The 20006-nt window shown below is 35.9% G+C and overlaps 1 protein-coding gene and 1 long non-coding RNA gene across 3 annotated transcripts in view; one reads left to right on the forward strand and one right to left on the reverse strand.

The window, feature by feature from the left end:
• PDGFD (platelet derived growth factor D) overlaps positions 1-20006 on the reverse strand; it is a 257912-nt gene that overhangs the window by 161882 nt on the left and 76024 nt on the right. The window lies entirely within an intron of this gene.
• LOC134740277 (uncharacterized) lies at positions 1319-19907 on the forward strand. The gene is made up of 4 exons (XR_010127627.1): positions 1319-1411; positions 11324-11517; positions 12662-12738; positions 19683-19907. It is a non-coding gene; the product is annotated as an uncharacterized LOC134740277 (long non-coding RNA).

The following is a 20006-nucleotide window of genomic DNA, read 5'->3' on the forward strand; positions in this document are numbered from 1 at the left end:
TTTTAAATTAAATTCATGTATTATTTGAGTTAGTTTTATAAGTGCTTCTGTAAGGTTTTTCAGGTATATAATCGTATCATCTACAGATAGAAATAGTTTTACTTCAAGTTCTTATACGTCCAAATCAATTTCTTTTCAAATTACATTAAAGGAAACCTCTAGTACAATGTTGAAAGTTAATAGATATAATAGGCAGTCTTGACTTGTTTCTGGTATTAATGAAAATATTTCTAGTATTTCCCCGTTAAGTAAAATTCTGGTTTTACTAATGTAGTGTACACGTAATTTATAATATGGAGTTCCCACTAATTTCTATTTTGAGTTTTGTTTTCCTGAAATGGGTGTTAAATTTGTCAGAAGCTTTTTCAGAATCTCTGGAGGTTAGACATACACATTTGCTCTTTCAGAAATGTGTGGGTTTAGATGACATAATGTATATAAATGTCTAATACCGAAACATCTTTGAAATTCACTTGATATTTTGCCCACAAGCTGGATAATACATGAAAATCTAAAAGTATATTAATTCCTTATCTTTTTCTTTAAAGTTCCAACCTTCTTCTGAAATCAAGGAACAAATACGTATAGAAAAATCACAACATTGGCTTTTACAAACATTTGTACATTCTACATCTAAAATCATGTTTGGAGAAACGTAACTAGATGATATAATGTGATTATCTTATAATCCAGGATTAGTTTTATCCTCCAAAATTAGCATAAAAAGAGATTCAACTACATAAGCTGCAATTGAAGATAGTTCATGCCACCAATTTTCTAGACCTACCCTGAGTATTGCAGCTTAAACAAACAGTGCAAGTGCCTGTAAATGGTAAATGGCTGTAATAATTGCAATTTAAAAACACTACATAAATAAATAGGATTTCAATTAAGTTTTGTACATATGATCAAACTGAAGAATACCAGCAGAGAGTCTTCATGGTATTATTTCTAATTTTATTTAAAGGTTAAAACAAGAACCTCTCCTTTAAGGCAAGCATATTTGGAATTTTCTAGGACAGAAATGCCAATTTCTAGACTAATTTGTAACTCAATTTCTTATGAGAAGAAGTAAGACACAGGATATTGTAAGGCTGTAAGAAAAAACAACTTTTGGTGTGTAAATAAAGTTTGTCCTCATACATTTTCCTGAGATATTTTACAATAGTTGATGTCATTCCTTAATGACTCTACTGAAGGTTTTGTATTACTCCATCAGGGATTACAAAGCACACCTCTAAACTGGGTGTTACTTTAGACATAAATGCTCATATACTTTTGGCTGAAATCATTCTAATCATCGTGTACTGTTACCTGCAGACGTGAATCAAAGCATCATTGACTACATTGGCAAGTTTGCAGTTACATTGCTGAGGACTGCATATTTTTCTGTTTTGCTCATCTCCAGAATGTGAGTAAAGCTCTTTGCAAATGAGTTATTTTTAATTGACATATTCACAAGGTAAATTAGAACTAGTACTTGGTAAAAACTGTGTGGCAGATTGCATTCATGACTGTAATTTTTAAAACCTCTCTGTAACCACACTTCCTTTTAGTACACCTATTTTCCAGTGACTTTTGCTTTGCCAGTGGAGCAATGGCAAACTTGACACAGCAGAGGCATGAAAAAATGCTTGCCCATTTCTACTTCCTCTTTTATCACCATGACAATAAGCTTGGGGATAGTCTGCTTAGACGATAAGCTGAGTAATGCAGGATGAGTAGATCCTAGACCAACCAATCCCAAGCAACCCATCCGGTGGCCACAGACACTTGCCTGAGCCAGCTGAGAACAGTAAAGCCAGCACAGATTAGTAGAAGCACCCAGTTGGCCAATGAACTTGCGAGAACTGTACATCGTTGCTGTTTTAAGCCTTTACACTATACACTTTGAGGTAGTTTGTTTTGCAGTAGTATTGTGGCAATGGACAAGTGATACAAGTGCCTAGAATTTTCTTTAAGTTGGAACATCTTAAATGTTTCTGGGTGCCAAGATATCTAAAATGTTGTGCTATTTCCAATAGAGCTTTTTAAAATTGGAACTAGAAAATGTGATTTTCAAATTTAAATGAATGAATAAGAACCAAAAACATCTGTGAAGAAAAGCAGGCATCAAGGCTCATTAGGAAGCAGTGTGGTACTGGCTCAGGCACACACAACCAACGAAAGCAGAGTGGAAAAGTATAATGCAGTGTATTCATAGCAGCCAATATAAATACACTGCAACCAGCAACTCTATGGGTGAATCTTAGCAAAATCACACTCAGTGAAAAAGTAAGTCCAGAGAGATTATCCACAGTGTGATACCTATTTTATATACACAGTTGGCAACAAAATTCTTCAAAAAGGAAAGGAAAGCAATTGTGAGCATGAGAATTCAGGTGCTGATTGCCTGGGAAGGAGCAAGTAGGTAGATGGGGAAATTACGTGGTGAAACGAAGGTCACCGTAAAACTAGATTTTGTTTTGTGTGATAGGTTTATAAATTATTTAATTAGATAAATAACTAAATAATTTAAAATAAACAACTAAGCAAAAGCAGTTCCATACATAGACTAAAAGAAAGTAAAATAATGCTTTGCTAAGTAAGAAAGCTGAGAAATGTGTTACAATATGCAACATATACTGACTGCCATCAAACTTTCTCCTAATGATCCAGGGTCATTATTTTGTAATATCACAACACGAAAATGCAGCTTGAAAATAGGCTAAGACACAAATGTTCACTGGTCACAAGTGGGGACCATAATTTGCTCTCTTAAAAGAGTCCATATATCTTAGCTATTTTTTTCTCACACACAAATAATTAAATGAAGCATGTTATTGATGAATTTGCAAACCTCACTGCCTTTATGAACTATTAGCTGTATTTGGCTGTATAAGCAAAGTACAGATTTATAAGGGGCTCTTTCCCTATTGCTCAGCACTTCTCCTTTCTGCTGCCTTGTGAAGAAGGTGCCTTTTTTCCCCTTCACATTCCACCATGATTATGTTTCCTGAAGCCTCCCCAGCCTTGCTGAACTGTTAGTCAATTAAACCTCTTTCTTTAATAAATTACCCAGTCTTGGGCAGTTCTTTATAGCAGTATGGAAATGAACTAATGCAGCATCTACCATTAAAACTGTCCCCATGGTTGTTTATTATTAGTAGTATTATTATTATCTAATGTGACCATATCACTCTTTAGTTTATGCACCTTCCAATGTCTTTCATTAGAGGACAGAGTACAGTTTGTTGCAGGGGCAGGTCTCAGGGTTTGCAAGTTTCATATAAGAATTTTCGAATTTTGTAATTTCAGTTCTAACTGATCTTTAACAAACAATATAAACTTATTGTGACCTATCTAACTCAGCTTTCTGAACCTTGAATCATACCCGAATCTCCCAGGAAGCTTTGAAAAAAATATCAATCCAAGGAGGCTCACATCCAGTAACTGTGACACATTTGTTCTGAAAGGCTAGCTAAAACATGTTAAGGTATTTGGACTACAATTAACCCTTGAACAACATAGGTTTGAAGTGCACCAGTCCACTTACACATGGATTTTCTCTGTCTCTGCCACCCTTAAGACAGCAAGACCAAGCCCTTCTCTTTCTTCTCTCTCCTTCTCATTCCTCAGCATATTCAACGTGAGGATGAGGAGGATGAAGACCTTTATTATGATCCACTTCTACTTAATAATAGTAAATATATTTTCTCTTCATTATGGTTTTCTTAATAACATTTTCTCTTCTCTAGCTGACTTTACAGTAAAAATACAATATATAATACATATAACATACAATATATGTGTTAATTGACTGTTTATAATATCAGTAAGGATTCCAGTCAATAGGAGGCTATTAATAGTTAAGTTTTGGGGGAGTCAAAAGTTATACATCGATTTCTGAGTGCACGAGGGTTTGGTTCCCCTAATCCACACACTGTTCAGTGTCACCTGCATTCTCTACACAGTGGATTGCTGGAGAAAAATTTTTAAGAAAGGAAAAAAGACAAGGGTAGAACTCAATGTGAAAAAGCACTCACAATAACTCTGTAGATGACATGACTGGTGACAAGCCTGGAGACAGGGAGGTCAAGAAGATACTAAGGTCAACCGGGGTAGAGATGAAGAAGGAAGGATGTAAGGTAGCAGTGTAAGTAGAAATAGAGAGCAAATTCTGGAAGAGAAAGATGTTTAGGAGTTAAGGAAATAGAGTTAGAAGGACATTGGCTTGGGCAACTGGTGGTGTCATGTCTCCTTAAAAAGAACAACAGGATAAGTGGGGACAGGGACAGGTAAATGGGGATTTGTGAAGTACATAAAAGAAAATGAGTTCAATGCTCAGTGCAGGTTTTTTACATTGCTGCAGAATATCCATGTACAGAAGTCCAAAAGAGAATTAGCATTAAACATGTACAGAGGAAAAAAACTTTACTTCAGGTGTGCAAAGTTGTGCAAAATATTGTAGCAGTTTTACTTCTCTGTAACTGATCTAGATTTCCTCATGATCCTCCATCCCAAAGAATAGCACAGAAAAAAAAACTATCTTGTAAATTAAACATATTTTAGTGTTTTGGGTGAGAATGAAATTTTGTTCTAATCCATCTATTATAGGTAAATATTCAATCAATTCAAACTTCAGATTCTCCAACAATAGTTTTGTGTTATTTTTTTCACCCTTTCCCTTCTCCTTCAAAAAATCATCTGAAGGGGAAAATGTACAGGCCTCAGCAGGTGGGCTAGGGCGTGATCCATGCTGCCCTTTGGTCTCTGCAGACATGTCCCAAGTCCGCTCTTGTCTCAGAACACTGGGCACAGGAAATATGCTGGTTATGCCACTGGTCCTCAGTGGCCTTTGATGTAGGTTTGTATCTGCCACTGTGCACCTCAGACCTTGCCATTGTCTCTCAAATGCCTCATTCTCAGTGTCCTCTATTGACCACAGGTTTGCACTCATCAGCCAGTCCATAAAACACTTCTTTGTATCCATGGCTGTTGGGTGGGTTAGGGGTTGTGTAATGGGAAACTTCTCCATTAAATGCATGTCACATGTGCACCATACAACAGCAGCATTAACTCAGGCTGGTTATATGGACATCTTCCATGAGTGCTTGCCTACTGTTTTTGAGGCATGCTGGACAGGGTCTCTATATACACCCCATCAACACTATGTCTAAGGAAACCAGCCACTAGCTACCATCTTCTCAGATTTCTCCTTTTCTACTGCAGGCTACGTCTTATCTGACAGTTTCCCCTACTTCTTCTTTCTTACTGACTCCCTTACCCTACCACTCTCTCCCTCTTTCCTTGATTCAGGCTTCTTTTAATGACACGTTATATCTCATAGGGGCTCACCCATATTTGCCTCCTTCCCAGGGTGGTATTTCCCTTCTCTCTCCCTGGGGCTATATTACCTAGGAGGTACAGGATGAAAGGCAAACTTATCCATAAAGGGAGATATCTTGGGAGGTATTTCAAAATTTTTAAATATCCTTATCACACTTGCAATAACTAGAAAGTATTTTATTCCTTATTTTACAAAAGAATAAAGTGAGGCTCAACATGATTAAGGTAGAGATAAGGTAGTGGAAATAAATCTAAATGCTGTGTTTGGTGGGCCACTGAGGTAGGACATGGCTGGCTATATTGCTTTAGCTTCACGACTAAGCCACGCACAGCAGGAAATGGCACAACTTCAGGAGGATTTCATTATAGCACTCACCACTGTCCTCATGTGCCCAGTCATTGCCCACACATGGTAAAGATGGCTCTATGTCTTTGTGGCCTTAGCATTTTAGTGAATATATGTTCTCTCTTTGGTCTATTACTTGCTACTTTGAAAGTGTCCATTTTTTATTATATTTTTTCGGATAATTTATTATGTGTTTCATGTGGTTTAGTTCCTTAACCTGAAAAATCCAATAAAATCTCATCCAAAAATGCTTATGAGTACATTAATTTCAGCCAGTCAGTATGAAATTCATGTTAATTTTGGAAGTGGTATATCAAAATATGATCTCATTTTAATATGTTAGTTATATTTTTACCTAAAATGGTCTTTATAGTAATTATTCTCATTCTATAAAGTATTTAATGTTTAGGCATTCAGCTATTTACCAATGAGGGAAGAAAGATTACATCATATTATTTATTTACTTTATATACTTTATATATGTATCCTAAATAAATGCAAGATTTAACATTGTGTAGGCTTACTTGTATTAAAGAAAGCCTCCACTTAGCAATTGGGTAGGTTAACAAATGTATTTTTCCTTGTGATGCATCTTAAGGTCTACTGTGAATATTGCTTTAAAATATAACTAACTGGTTAAATTGCTATTTTCACGTTAGCAGAGTAATTTAATTTTTGTCAATTCTGACAATATCAGAAACAGATTTGAAAATCTGAGAAAAACATATTTGGTGAATTCAAACAAAGTAGACATGTTAGCTATTCTGAATGATTCAGGCTCCACTACCAAGGCAGGTAAAAAAAAGAGTCTGTCACAGTATCTTAATCACCTCACCACAATGTGTAGGTGACAGTATTTACTCAAGAAAGACTTACGAAAATGCAATAAGCCTCCTCTCCACCTCCCTTTTAAAATTATCAGGTTCTTACCCTGAATTTTTTGAACACATATGCTAATTCTAGACTAAGGGCTACTTTCTTTTCTTTTCTTTGTTTTTCTTTTTCTTTTTTTTTTTTTTGAGACAGAGTCTCACACTGTTGCCTGGGCTGGAGTGCAGTGGTAAGATCTCGGCTCACTGCAACCTCCGGCTCCCGGGTTCAAGTGATTCTCCTGCCTCAGCCTCCCAAGTAGCTGGAATTACAGGCGCCCGCCACCACGCTCAGCTAATTTTTTGTATTTTTAGTAGGGATGGGGTTTCACTATGTTGATCAGGCTGGTCTCAAACTCCCGACCTCATTATCCACCTGCCTCAGCCTCCCAAAGTGCTGGGATTACAGGCGTGAGCGACTGCGCACGGCCAGAGCTACTTTCAATCTCTATTGGCAATGCCTTTTACAAATGTTCTGTCTAGTTTTACCAATACATCTATAGTGATACAGAATAGGTGAAAAATTAATCTTTGCATAGATACATACATATATATATATATAAAACCACATCCATGAATGAATTATTAATGGTAAAGATATAAAGAAGGCTGAAAATATGATTTAATGGCATTTATGCATACTATAAACTTACATTTCTGAGCAGAGCAATGAAACTCTACAAATTTATATGTTTTGTACATGCTCTGAATTATATGCCATGCTCTTTGAATTAAAAGATAATGGTGCTGACAGTATTATTGCCTACGCATACCAATGTGGCTGAAAATCCCTATGAGTTACTCTTAGTCTTCCCCACTAATTCTACACTAACTGGGACTAAATGAAGTGAAAAGAGGATTGGTACAGTGTGTCCTCTACAGAGAGAAAAAAGAGGGCTTTTTATGTCTGAGTCATTAAAATCTGTTGTTAGCACTGCCCTGATCTAAAGGCAGAACTTTCAAAGACTGTAATTCATTACCTCTTTGGTCTTTTAACACTGCAGTCTTTCATTAATCCCAACAGGTGAATAATATGTTATAATATATGTGATTATCAACAGTAAATAAATGACACTAAGAAAAAAAATAAAACCTCCTAATAGTATCAACCATTATCAGATTTCGACTAGAGACCAGAAATTCAAGTACTTTAAATATCATTCGATTCTTTTTAGAGAACAGATTTTGGTTTCATTTTGGTTAATATGCAAAATATACCAGCACAGGGTCTAAAATGTCTGACAACTGGGCTGAATTGGAGAGATGTGACATTCGCTGCATATCAGTTTCAGTGCTGGAACATTTATTCATTCCATATTGGTATCATAAGATTTTATGCATATACTCTGGCGTATGTTGGAGGAGCCACCCTCCATTGTGTGCCTCCATCATGATCCTTGCTTACTTCTATTGTGTAGCACCCTTATGCTTTGGTAACCTGTATAACCTGTTTGGTAAACTTTTGGTAACATGTGTGGTAACCTTCAATGAATAGTGAAGAAGTTGACAGTGTGTGACTTCTGAGAATATGCCATAAAAGACATTGCAGTTTCCACCCTAGCCTCATGAATTGCTCACTCTGGTTGGAAACCAGCTGCCATGTCATGAGGACACTCAAGCACCCCTGAGGAGAAGACCATATGGGGAAAAACCGATGCCTCCAGTCAATAATCAGTACCATCCTGCCAGCTATATGACTGAGTAAATGTGGAAACAGATCCTACAGCCTCAGTTAAATCTGTGGACAACTGCAGCTGTAGCTGACATCTTAACTGCTATTTCATAAAACAATTAGTAGAGTCAGAACTGTCCAGCTAAGCCATCCTACATTCCTGACCTACAAAAACTAAGAGATAATATATGTTTATTTTTGGGTTTTTTTTTTAACTTCTTTTGGTAAATACCAAATGAGATTCTAGTTTTCTTAAGCTACTAACGTTTAGAGTATTTTGTTATATGCAATAGATAAATAATATGAAGGGGATACTGATACAGTAAATTATTTCTTACTTTTTTATGAAATATCTCAAGGCAATACCTGAAAAGATTTATGCATAATCCTAAAAAGAAGCTGATGGAGTTGCATTTTCAGGCTCTTATTGATAGAAAATGGATTGTTAATCTTCTTGGTAAGAGGTGAAGTTGCTTATTTTATGTGACAAACTGAAATATTTTCTGAATCATCTTTCAGTTTGTTTTTTAATGTCTTGAAAAATAAGTCATCAAAAGCTATTTTTCTTTCACCAAGAAACCCATAATGTCTATCAACCCTAATGAGCTAAGAGCAACAAAGGATACATAGTCTCTATGATCAACTGTCTTCATCAAACTATATAACTTTGTATTTATTATAGTAATTTGATATAAACTGTCAAAAACAGTTCAATTCTGCAATTACAGCTGTTGATAACAATATTCAGCTATGAAAAATCTGCAAAATAAAGCAAGTTTATGAGAACAATAAGATCAGCCATTTTTCCAGGTCACTGCCTTTGAAATGCTATCCAGTATTTTCCTTTTTATGGAAAAACAATAATTCAAAATCACATTTAAGCATTTTAACCCCCTTTCTTGCTCCAACATCTATATTCATAGAATAAGTTTTTAAACTCCTCTTGCAATTCACTAAACATTTGTCTAAAATGATAGGTATTTGAACCAGCTGATTTTATAAAACATTTGTATTTTTAATCATCCCATAGAAAATACTGAGAGAATTCTGGCTAAATTATTTAAAGCAGGAGATTTTTAATAAATAACGGACTTGGTGTAGGAGATTGAGCTCCCAAAGTTTTGTTCTTTATAGAGATGCCAATTATTGCCAATTTCTTCCCAGTTGCTTGTCAACAGGCAATATGAAGTTTACCATATTTTTGTTGATGTCACCATATATATATATATATATATATATATATATATGAAAAACAAAGTCCATTAAAGTGATAACTTTGACATCACCCAAGTCATATAGATATATGGGCAAGAACTCAAGCTCTCAACAAGTTTCTTAGGTGTATATTTTCTGATGGTATTAGATAAGGGTGCCTTTCTCTCTTGAGTGGCTACTCCTTCTTGATGCGGAAGAATTTCAATATTTCCCATGGGTTTCATTAAATTTTCTTCCATTATGTGAACCTCACTTTCAAAGGTCACTTTGAAATTTGCCTTGAAGAAAGTTACAAGAAAGATACCATTTTCTAGGTTTGGTTGTATTTTTCCACTATATAGGTTATAGTCATGATTTTTTTCTTTATAGTTGGCAAAAATTTTTGCAAATTGTGTTCAAAATTTGCATGACTGGATTTTTAGTTCACCCATTTTAGAGATTACTTCAAAATCTAAGGCTTAGGCATACTTGTATCATGACCATAGTTAATTAAAACACATAAATAAATTTGTTTTTGTGTTTTGTTTTTAGTGATGTGGTCTTGCTCTGTTGCCCAGGCTGGAGTGCAGTGGTGTGATCATAACTCACCGCAGCCTTGAACTTCTGGGCTCAAGCAATCTTTTTGTCTCAGCATCCCAAGTAGCTAGGGCTACAGATGCACACCACTACACCCAGCTAATATTTTAAATTTTTGTAGAGACAGGGTCCAGGCTAGTCTCCAACTCCTGTATTAAAGTGATCCTCCCTCCTTGGTCTCCCAAACTGCTGGGATTACAGGCGTGAGCCCCTACTTGTGGCCACAAATAAGTTTTAAGAACATCCTATCCTGCCTCTTACCACCACTATACTAGCTGTGGCCAAAGTACGGTCACCGTCTTCCTTAACGTCAGGTTTACTGTGAAAATCTTTAAAATCTTCTTTTTCTTAGTCATGACCCTATATATTTTAGGTTGCTATAAATCACACATATAATGCATTGGTTTCATAACACATTGGTTTCATTTTGTTGCTAGTAGAAAATAAAATTTAAATCCATGAAATTGTTTAAAGTTACATATAGAATGCAATAAATATTACAAATACCTCTCAGAATCTTGGTCATTTTCTAACTAACTGCAGGGAGAAGTGGAAAAAACAGGAGACGGTGGCTTACAAACAAAACTCTGATCCGCCCAAAGGTGGGAAAAAGCTAAAATGATATGTGGTAGCAATATTTTTAATATAAAGTTTAAAGAACCCGGCTTATAAGTGACAAAAACATTTAAAACTCTGAACTTTTCTGAGGACATCATAAGAAATGACACATTCCACAACAGGAGGAAGTCTTCAGTGTTTTTTATTCCTTTTTGGACCGCTGATTACTCTATAGCTAGTGCTAGTATCACTAGATTTCTTCACAACACGAAAGTATCAAATGTTCCTGTTACTAATTGCACAGAAAATGTCTCTATTCTCTAAACTTTTAAAACGACCAACAAAAAAATTCTATTGTCCCAATACAAAAATAAACTGGATTATCTTGATTTAATTAGCCCACGATAATCTTGGAAGACTGAAAAAAATCTTAAAATGTATCCTCAGACTTCTAGCAGAACACTGATAGTGAAGGAAGATGCATCATAATGTTCTAAACTTAATGTATTTGCTGATATATTTCCACACTGGCAAGTCGGTGCATCCCATTTTGAGAAGAATGAGTGTAAAATAATCTGGTGTCTTCTAGGCAGCACTGCCAGATAAAAGACAGAACACCCAGTTAAATTTGAATATTACATTATAAACAATACAAAAGTATATTGTCAATACTGAAGGTGTTAAAAAGGTTAAAATCCCATGTACAGGTTATGAAAAGCAGCCAAGTAACTGTAAACTGATTGACCAACTCCTTTATAGATTTAGAGTTGCCTGTGAGTTACCATGCACTTTGATGTGATGTTGAGAAACAATATGTATGGATTAGTGCATTTGCTCAACGAATGTGGATGCAGCTCCTGCAACATCTCAAGTATGCTTCTATGCATTGGGGAACCACAGTGAATGGACAGAGAAGATGCCTGCACTTATGGAACTCCCAGCCTAGCTCACAGGTAACTCACAAATAGATAAACAAGAAATATTAGCTGGTGGGAAGTGTTAGGGTGAAAACCAAACAGTAGAGAACATAAAGCATGACCCAGAAACTGCTTCATCCTGCATGGTCAGGAAAGCTCCCGAAGGAAATGCTGCTGAAACTGAGATGACATGATGGGACAGAACCAGCCTTAAAGAGATCTGGGGACAATATTTCCAGGAAGAAGAAAGGGCTGGTACAAATGGCCTGAGCTCAGTATGTTGAAGAAACAGAAGAGAGAAAAGTGCAGTGGAAATGTAATTAGCAGAGGAAGAAAAGCCTGAACGGCATGCAGGTGGTAGATTTATGTAGGGCAACATTTCTCAAGCATTTTGTTCTCTAGGACGTTTACATGCTCTTTTTAAAAAAATTAAATTATATATATATAAATATATATATATAATATACAACCAAATTTCATAATTATATAAATTATGATAAAATAATTATGTAGTGTATAATTTTATAATTAATAAACTATACACATATATAATACAGATATATGTAACATATATTATAGTTTATATAGTAATTATAAAATTATACATAAAATAAGATATAATATATATTTTTAAGTATTTATTATAAAATATAAATATAAAATATATGTAATGTATATATTTTAAAATATAATATATAAAAAAATATATAACGTAATATAAAACATGTAATACAATGTATATATTTATCATATATATGAATTACATATACATATATCATTTATATAAATAAATAAAAATAAAAATATATATACGTACCCTTACCCCAACTTCCCCCAATGATAATATCTTACATAACCATAGTATATTTCAAAACAAAAAAAATTAATTTTGGTAGAATACAACTTAGATACAGACCTTATTCAGATTTTATCAGTTTGTACTTTTTTGATATATATTAAATGTTATCACGTGTAGAATTGTGTCACCCCATCACCATTGTTACAGCACTATTCTGTCACCACAAAGAAACCCCCTTGTGTTATCTTTTAATAGCCATACCTTTCATCCAATTTTAACCTCTGGCAACCACTGATGGGTTCTCTATAATTTTCTCACTTTGAAAATGTTATATGAATGCTATATTGTTATATAAGTAGGCTGCTTTTTATCTCCCCTCAGCTAAACGTCCTTGAGGTCTATCCAAGTTGCTGGTGGATTAACAGTTATTCCTCCTGAATTGCTGAGCAGAATTCCAGGTATGAATGTACCAGTTTGTTTACCCATTCACTCATTGAAGGACATTTCTGTTCCCTTTACACTCCTAAATATTGATGACTCCAAATCGCTTCTGTTTAAATGTATTATATAGACATTTTCCACGTTAGAAATTCAAACAAAGGCATATATTTACTTATTTATTCTCTTGGAAATAGCAATAACAAACTCATTGTATGTTAATAGAAATAACATAATTTTATGAAAAATACTGATATTTTCAAAATGAAAGAAGGTAAAAAGAGGGTCATTGTTTTACATTTTTGCACATCTTTTCAATGTCTAGCTTAATAGAAAACTTCTGGTTCTCATATCTCCTTCTGCATTCAATGTGTTGGGATAGTGCATGTTGCATTACCTCTGGGAAAGCCCTCTGCACACACATGGAAGAATGAGAGAGAAAAAGTCAATAAGGTCTTTATATTATGATGAAAAGTGTTTAGATCTATTGGACCAAGGTAAAGTTCTCAAGGACTCCCAGGAATTCTTGTGTCACTGAGATTCACTGAGTTAGGGGTTTGGACGGTAAAGAGGTTGGATTTTAAGGGGAAGGAAGCCCACTGTGGAATTTTAAGCCGAAAGTGACATGCCTTTACTACCTTTAGAAAGATCCTGCCTCTGACTTCTATGTGCGTAATGAATATCTAAGGTGGCTAGTGACAGCAAAGGAGGTCTCCCCTGGCAAGAGACTGTGGTAATTTGGACTAGAGGAGTAGCAGCAAAAACAGCAATGATGTAGTACATCTTCAGTGAGTAGAGTCTGTAAGTCTTGCTGATTGAAGAAGATGTGGGAGATGAGAAGGAAAGAGGGAAAACTGGGCTAATTTACATATTTTCTACCTGAGCACTCACTGCTCTATGTAAAAAGCCTGGAGGAACAGCAAGTTTTAGGGTGAATTTTGCAAAAAAGAAGAAAGTATGTGCATTTAATGGGACATATAAGTTTTTTTTTCCCAGCTTCTTCCAAAGCTGCTATTAAATTGATGGTGCATCTTATAATCAATGACATCTTATATTTAAGAGACTACATTTCTTCTCTATTCCAATATAGCCTAAAAACAGATTAGCAATAAGTATAGATTTTAAAGGTAGTTTTATAACCAGGAATGTACAAATGTTTAATGATTCCATTTTTCCTCTCCATGTTGCTGCTACCTTAGTTAGAAATAAACATAGTCTCAATATCACTGGGTTCAGACCAAAGGATATTAACTTTAGGTAAACATATCACCCAAATATTATCATAATACTTTTTTCCCAGGTCCTCATCTTGCTCAATTCCCTTAGAGCATAATACATAAACAAAATTATTTTACTGAAGTGAAAACCGAGGCAAATGTTTAAACTCTGATGTAAATAGAGATGGCTCAGTATCAGCAACAGATAATCAGTGTCCCCTGTGTGCCAAATAATGTCCTTATTACAGATTCCAAGTTGCAGGAAAATTAGAGTCTAAGTCTTTCAAGAATAAATTATAAACAAAGTTAGAATCAGTGGTCCTTAGCTTACAATGCACTGTCCATAACCAGTTGATTGAAAGAAAGAACAGTTCCCTCTTGTACCTAGGCTCTTAGTCTTTTTTTTTTTTTTTTTACAGAGTCTAGCTCTGTTGCCAGGCTGGAGTGCAGTGGCACGATCTCAGCTCTCTGCAACCTCTGCCTCCCAGGTTCAAGAAGTGATTCCCCTGCCTCAGTCTCCCAAGTAGCTGGGACTACAGGCGCAGGCCACCACACCTGGCTAATTTTTTTTTTTTTTTTTCTTTGAGACAGAGTCTTGCGCTTGTCACCTAGGCTGAAGTGCAGTGGCGCGATCTCAGCTTACTGCAACCTCCACCTCTGGGGTTCAAGTGATTCTCCTGCCTCGGCCTCCTGCCTCAGCCTCCCGAGTAGCTGGGATTACAGGCGCCTGCCACCACGCCTGGCTAATTTTTGTATTTTTAGTAGAGACAGGGCTTCACCATGTTGGTCAGGCTGGTCTCAATCTCCTGACCTCATGATCCACCCACCTCAGTCTCCCAAAGTGCTGGGATTACAGGCATGAGCCACCGTGCCCAACCAGTCCTCTTTTATTTTTTATTCATCTTTTCAGTATATCTGACATGTCTAAAAAACAAAAACAAAATCTATTTCTAAATTATCTTATTATGATCACACAAAATCTAAAGTCAAGTGAATGTACCACAGATTACTGTTTGCGAGCCAATTCCTTACATTTCCCTAAAGAACTATTCGGAAAGATTTTAGGTTCAGGATGCCCAGAACAATTTCTGAAATATTTTCCCTCGAACATGAAGAAACCACTTCTGTTGAAGCCTTTGGTTCATGCCTTGGTGCTGTGCCCCAAGCAGATAAGTATTAATTACTTGTTTTAAAAAGGCCTAGAGCATTTTCATTTGGCATAACTGGCAGAGAGGCCTAGACTAGTTTGTAATAATGTCCCATGATGTGACTTTTAACATACTCTGTGGCCAGTCATACTGAATAACTTATTATTCCCTAAATAAGCCATGACCTTTCACATCTTGCACTTGATCAGTGAAATCATACTTTTCCATTTGAAGGAAGCTGAAGGCTTTATATTCTTGGTGAAGTCTTCTGTGTCTTCCTTAGAATTAATCAGTTTTCTTCAATACTTCCATTACATCATGCTAATAAATAGTTTCTTGACTATACACTAATGACTATAGTGAGTTCCTTTAATGCAGGGTTTATGTGTGGTTTCTCTCTGTGCCACCTGCAGCTAGCACAAGCCCTTGTGTATGGTGGTTGCTGAGTATATCCTTAGTTAAAATACACACACACACAATTTTACTGACTCGCAATTATAAACAAATAATTACAAGTTTATCTGTTTATTCTGCCTTACTGAACGGTCTCCAGAGGTGAGAATTATGTAAACCAAGTGTCTATACATACCCTGTGGATCTCAATACATCACTTTTTTAATTGAGTGCTTAACAATTTGCTTTTAAGCACTCAATTCATCCCTTCATTCTGAGAATCTTCATTACCTAGAATAACACAAAGGTTAAATTGATGGATACATAAACACACAACATAAAAGCTTCCTGGAATATAAGAGATACCATGCTTTTTAAACATGACATACCAAAATTAAAATTCTTCAGTTTGGACTTCTTGTCTGGCTATTACAACTTGGGAGGAACTTTGCCTGAGTAAGATACCTCCTCAGAAGGCAGATGTCTCCAACAAGGCAGGTAACTTTGGAAGGACTCACAAGGAACAGTGAAGAAGAAGGCAAAGATCTTCTGAACCAACAAAGGTCAACTAGATCAGACTCACGGATCCTTGAGGCTATGAGATATCAGTACAGCCAGATTATGTTCTCAGCTGGGTAAGCACTCTTAGAACTCACTGATCCAAAATTCTTCCCTCTATATCCAGGGAAGTTCTAATGGTGCACCTGTCCTCCACGTAAGCATGAACAACAAAGTGGGATGGGGAAAAAAGAAAACAACAACAACAACAACATAAAAAAAAACTACAGGAAAAAATCCATTGAGAAGGAAAACAAAAGAATTATACTGCTTTCATCTTTAAGGACCTCCAAAAGCTAAAGTTAGAAAGATGAGACAAATTGGCTAATTAGAAAGTGATAAACATATGAATCGTAAGTGGTAAACTGGTAAATTATGAATCAGACACTGTCTTTAAACATGAAGCAGTCAATGAACTTCAGAGTCATCAGAGAGTATTTCATGAGGAGAATAGGTTTTGAACTGGATCCTGAAATATGGAAACAATTTGGATAGGTGATAAATATCAGGGTTCCTTTGGTAGTCAGAGAATTAACTTATACTGAATTTAGAACCACATGAATTAGGAAAAAGAAGAATTTAGATTGTATCTTCTCTCTTCTGAGGAGCACACAGAGCTTGAACTCCTAGGAGGAGGCAGTTACTGCATTACCAGCGCTGAATCCTTAAAAACAAAGTGCTAAGAGCAATTAACAGGTGACCACACAGCCTTCATTTGCTATTTACAAAGGATTACACTGTTTTTTTTTTCATGTGGGTTTGATGTTGAAAATTCCAAGTTTATACATAGCAAAAATTCAATTGTAAGAATAAAATAAGAGCATATAGTACTTTAATTGTATGGGCTAGAATTTAGAGTTTACCAACTGCTAATACAAGAATTATATCAATTGATCTTGATCAGCCCTCATGGAAAGTTATGATACCCACTTTACAGATGAGGAAGTGAGTATTGCCAAGTGTCTATGGTTGGTCAGCCAAGAAAAGCACCCAGACTTGAAATCATATACATTTTCTATCACAAGATGCAGCCTTCTTAACATTAAGAAAAAATTTACCAAAAGACTGCTTTAAATAAAAGCCTCCAAGCTACATGTCAAACATAATCAGTTAGTCACAACAAACTGAACACTACTTATTGATAACATACTTAAGGAAGCACAAATTGTACAGATTCTATTGGTTGACCATTGCTCCCTAGATAAAGGGATTTGAGAGCCAGTTCGCCTGCCTCAAATCAAAATAGTATAGAGTAGAACATACAACTCTCTCCTACCCCTATCAATTAATGGAGATCAACAATTAGGAGCTGTTGTCCCTATCAATCAAATCTATAACATAATTTTTATAAGAATGATTACAGTGACATCTCTTCCTCAAAAGACAGCAATGAAAGATAGAAAAGAAATATTAATTATATTTTCTCTTTTTCTCAAAAGTTTTCTTAGAATCATATTATGACAGCAACCACAATAAAAAGCTATGAATCTTACAGAAATAGATTTTCCAATTTTAACATTTGGATTTGTTTATTCCAAGCCTATACAAAACTTCCAACAAAAATTCAGCATATATAAGATCACTTTTAGTGCTTGGTAAATGTTAAAAATGGATGTACAGGCGGGCACAGTGGCTCATGCCTATGATCCCAGCAACTTGGAAGGCTGAGGCAGGCAGATCACTTGAGGCCAGGAGTTCAAGACCAGCCTGGCCAACACAGTGATATCCTGTCTCTACCAAAAAAAAAAACACAAAAGTCAGCCAGGTGTGGTGGTGGGTGCCTGTAATCCCAGCTACTCAGGAGGCTGAGGCAGGAGAATCACTTGAACCCGGGAGGTGGAGGTTGCAGTGAGCCGAGATCACACCACTGCATTCCAGCCTGAGTGACAGAGTGAGACCCTGTCTCAAAAAAAAAAAAAAAAATGTACAGCAGAACAAGGCACTGTGGAAAAATATGCCATTATTTGAAAAGAAACAGACAATAATTTTTGAAAATATAATTTTTAAGAAACATTTTTCTGCAATAGAGAAATATAGCAAAATGGAATAAATTACTCTTTCTTTTTGTGTTTCACATCTGAGGCAGGTCCAGCAGCTAAGTGCCTTCCCTCAATTCTGCCTGGAACGTACCCCATTATTGATCTCCTGGGTCTTTTCCAGGAGAAGTTCCCACAGACCCTGCAGTAGTCACAGTGCCTGTGATGAAGTCTCTACTATAGCTCTAAAACAGATGTAGCAACTTGGCCTGCAAACTCGTTTCTCAAAAGCCCCTTATGCAAACTACCGAGTCTAACACTGAAATCCTAAAGCATTCCCAAGGGCCTCTAAGTCAGCTAAAACAGTGTGATTTACACAGCTATACAGCTGACACCTTAGGTCTAAGAAGAAGCATGGTAAATTAAAATAGAGTCTCTGACAGTATTTGGCTAAAACCATGCTTGCTTACATGTGTATAAGCATACTATAGAAATAGTTTCACAAATGGCTTTTCTGTTGGACATATTTAAACATTAAAATCATGTTAGTAATTGGTTTTCCTTTCTTAAAAAAAGAAATGTTTAATATTACAGAATCAGGAATTTTTTTCTTTTATTTTATGGGACAGATACTATAAGGTCCCTAATTTGTATTTAAGGAAGGTATGCCCCCTTCGTTCAATACATTTCAGTCCTGCAGCCCTTCTCTCTACTTCTGCATTAACCAGATAGAGCTACTGGATCAGGAAACACTTTACCCAAAGTGACTGAGCTAACAGCCCCTGGGGTATATATTCAAAAATTGATTCACATTTTATTAACTGCAGTAACAGTGTTCTGAGATATGGCACTGAGTATTTGCAGGGAAAGGCTGACAAGCTGTCTTTAATGAGTCAGTTTTCACAGCTTGCTGTAAAGGTTCCTTAACTATGCCCTTCAATGAGGGCTAAGCGAAGACTTATTCCTTAGGAATTAGGTTTTATGTACTTTTAGAACAGAGCTTACATTGTTCCTATAATAAATAATTATAATGGCCATTGTATAACTAATGGCTTTATAATCTTGATTTTGGCTTGTTCCAAAATCTACACCTCATTGCAAAAATTATCTAATGTTCAGGGACTTGTAAGTGTAACAGACCATGAGGATTGAGTAAGCTGTCAGAAATAACTACAGTCGTATCTATCAGAATAGAAACAAATCTGGCTGGCAATAAAGGAGAAGCTGACATTATATAAACACCCCCAGTAAATGTTAAACAAACCTCATACATGTGCCTTTCTATACATTTTCTACACATGATCCCATGTAACTGTTACATCAGCCCTATGAAGTGAGGGTGACTATTTCTAGTTTAAAGATGAAGAAACTAAAGCTTTGAGAAAAAAAGGCCCCTAAGCCATGGTTCAGAGAGCAAGGTGATGTTCCTAAGATCACACAGCTAGTGTATATCAGTGCCAAAATCTGAACCTGTGGATATCTGACTCCAAAGACAAGGATTTTTCAACTACATCACGTGTTTTCCCAATTTGTTCTGTAGCTTCTTCATATGCCTAAATTGGCTTATGATTACTGCTTACCACGGAACAGCTATGTGTTCTGGGCTTATTAACTCATTAAATCCCCAGAAGACATTCATGGAAGAGGTAATTTTATTATTCTTATTTTACAGAAGACAAAAGAAACGTGTCTGTGATCGCATCCAGCAGAACAACCAAGGACCCACTCCCTCACCCTCTGCGCTGTCTCAAATGTCTACATACGACAATAGCAAAACAGACTGCAAATATGACCCACTGCTTTTACAATGTTAAAATCAACTGAAATGATATTCTGACAACAGCTTTTCTCACAGATTACTAGACATCTCTGCCAAAGGAAATTAAAACACGTCTCCAGTAAAAAATCAGGACTAATTCTGATCTTCTTGAAAGAAACTATTATATATTATATAGAGTCATATCATGGGCACATGGATAAGTAATTATCATAATTT

The sequence above is a fragment of the Pongo pygmaeus genome, chromosome 9 (genome assembly GCF_028885625.2).
Source record: "Pongo pygmaeus isolate AG05252 chromosome 9, NHGRI_mPonPyg2-v2.0_pri, whole genome shotgun sequence".
In the NCBI taxonomy this organism is placed as follows: Eukaryota; Metazoa; Chordata; class Mammalia; order Primates; family Hominidae; genus Pongo; species Pongo pygmaeus.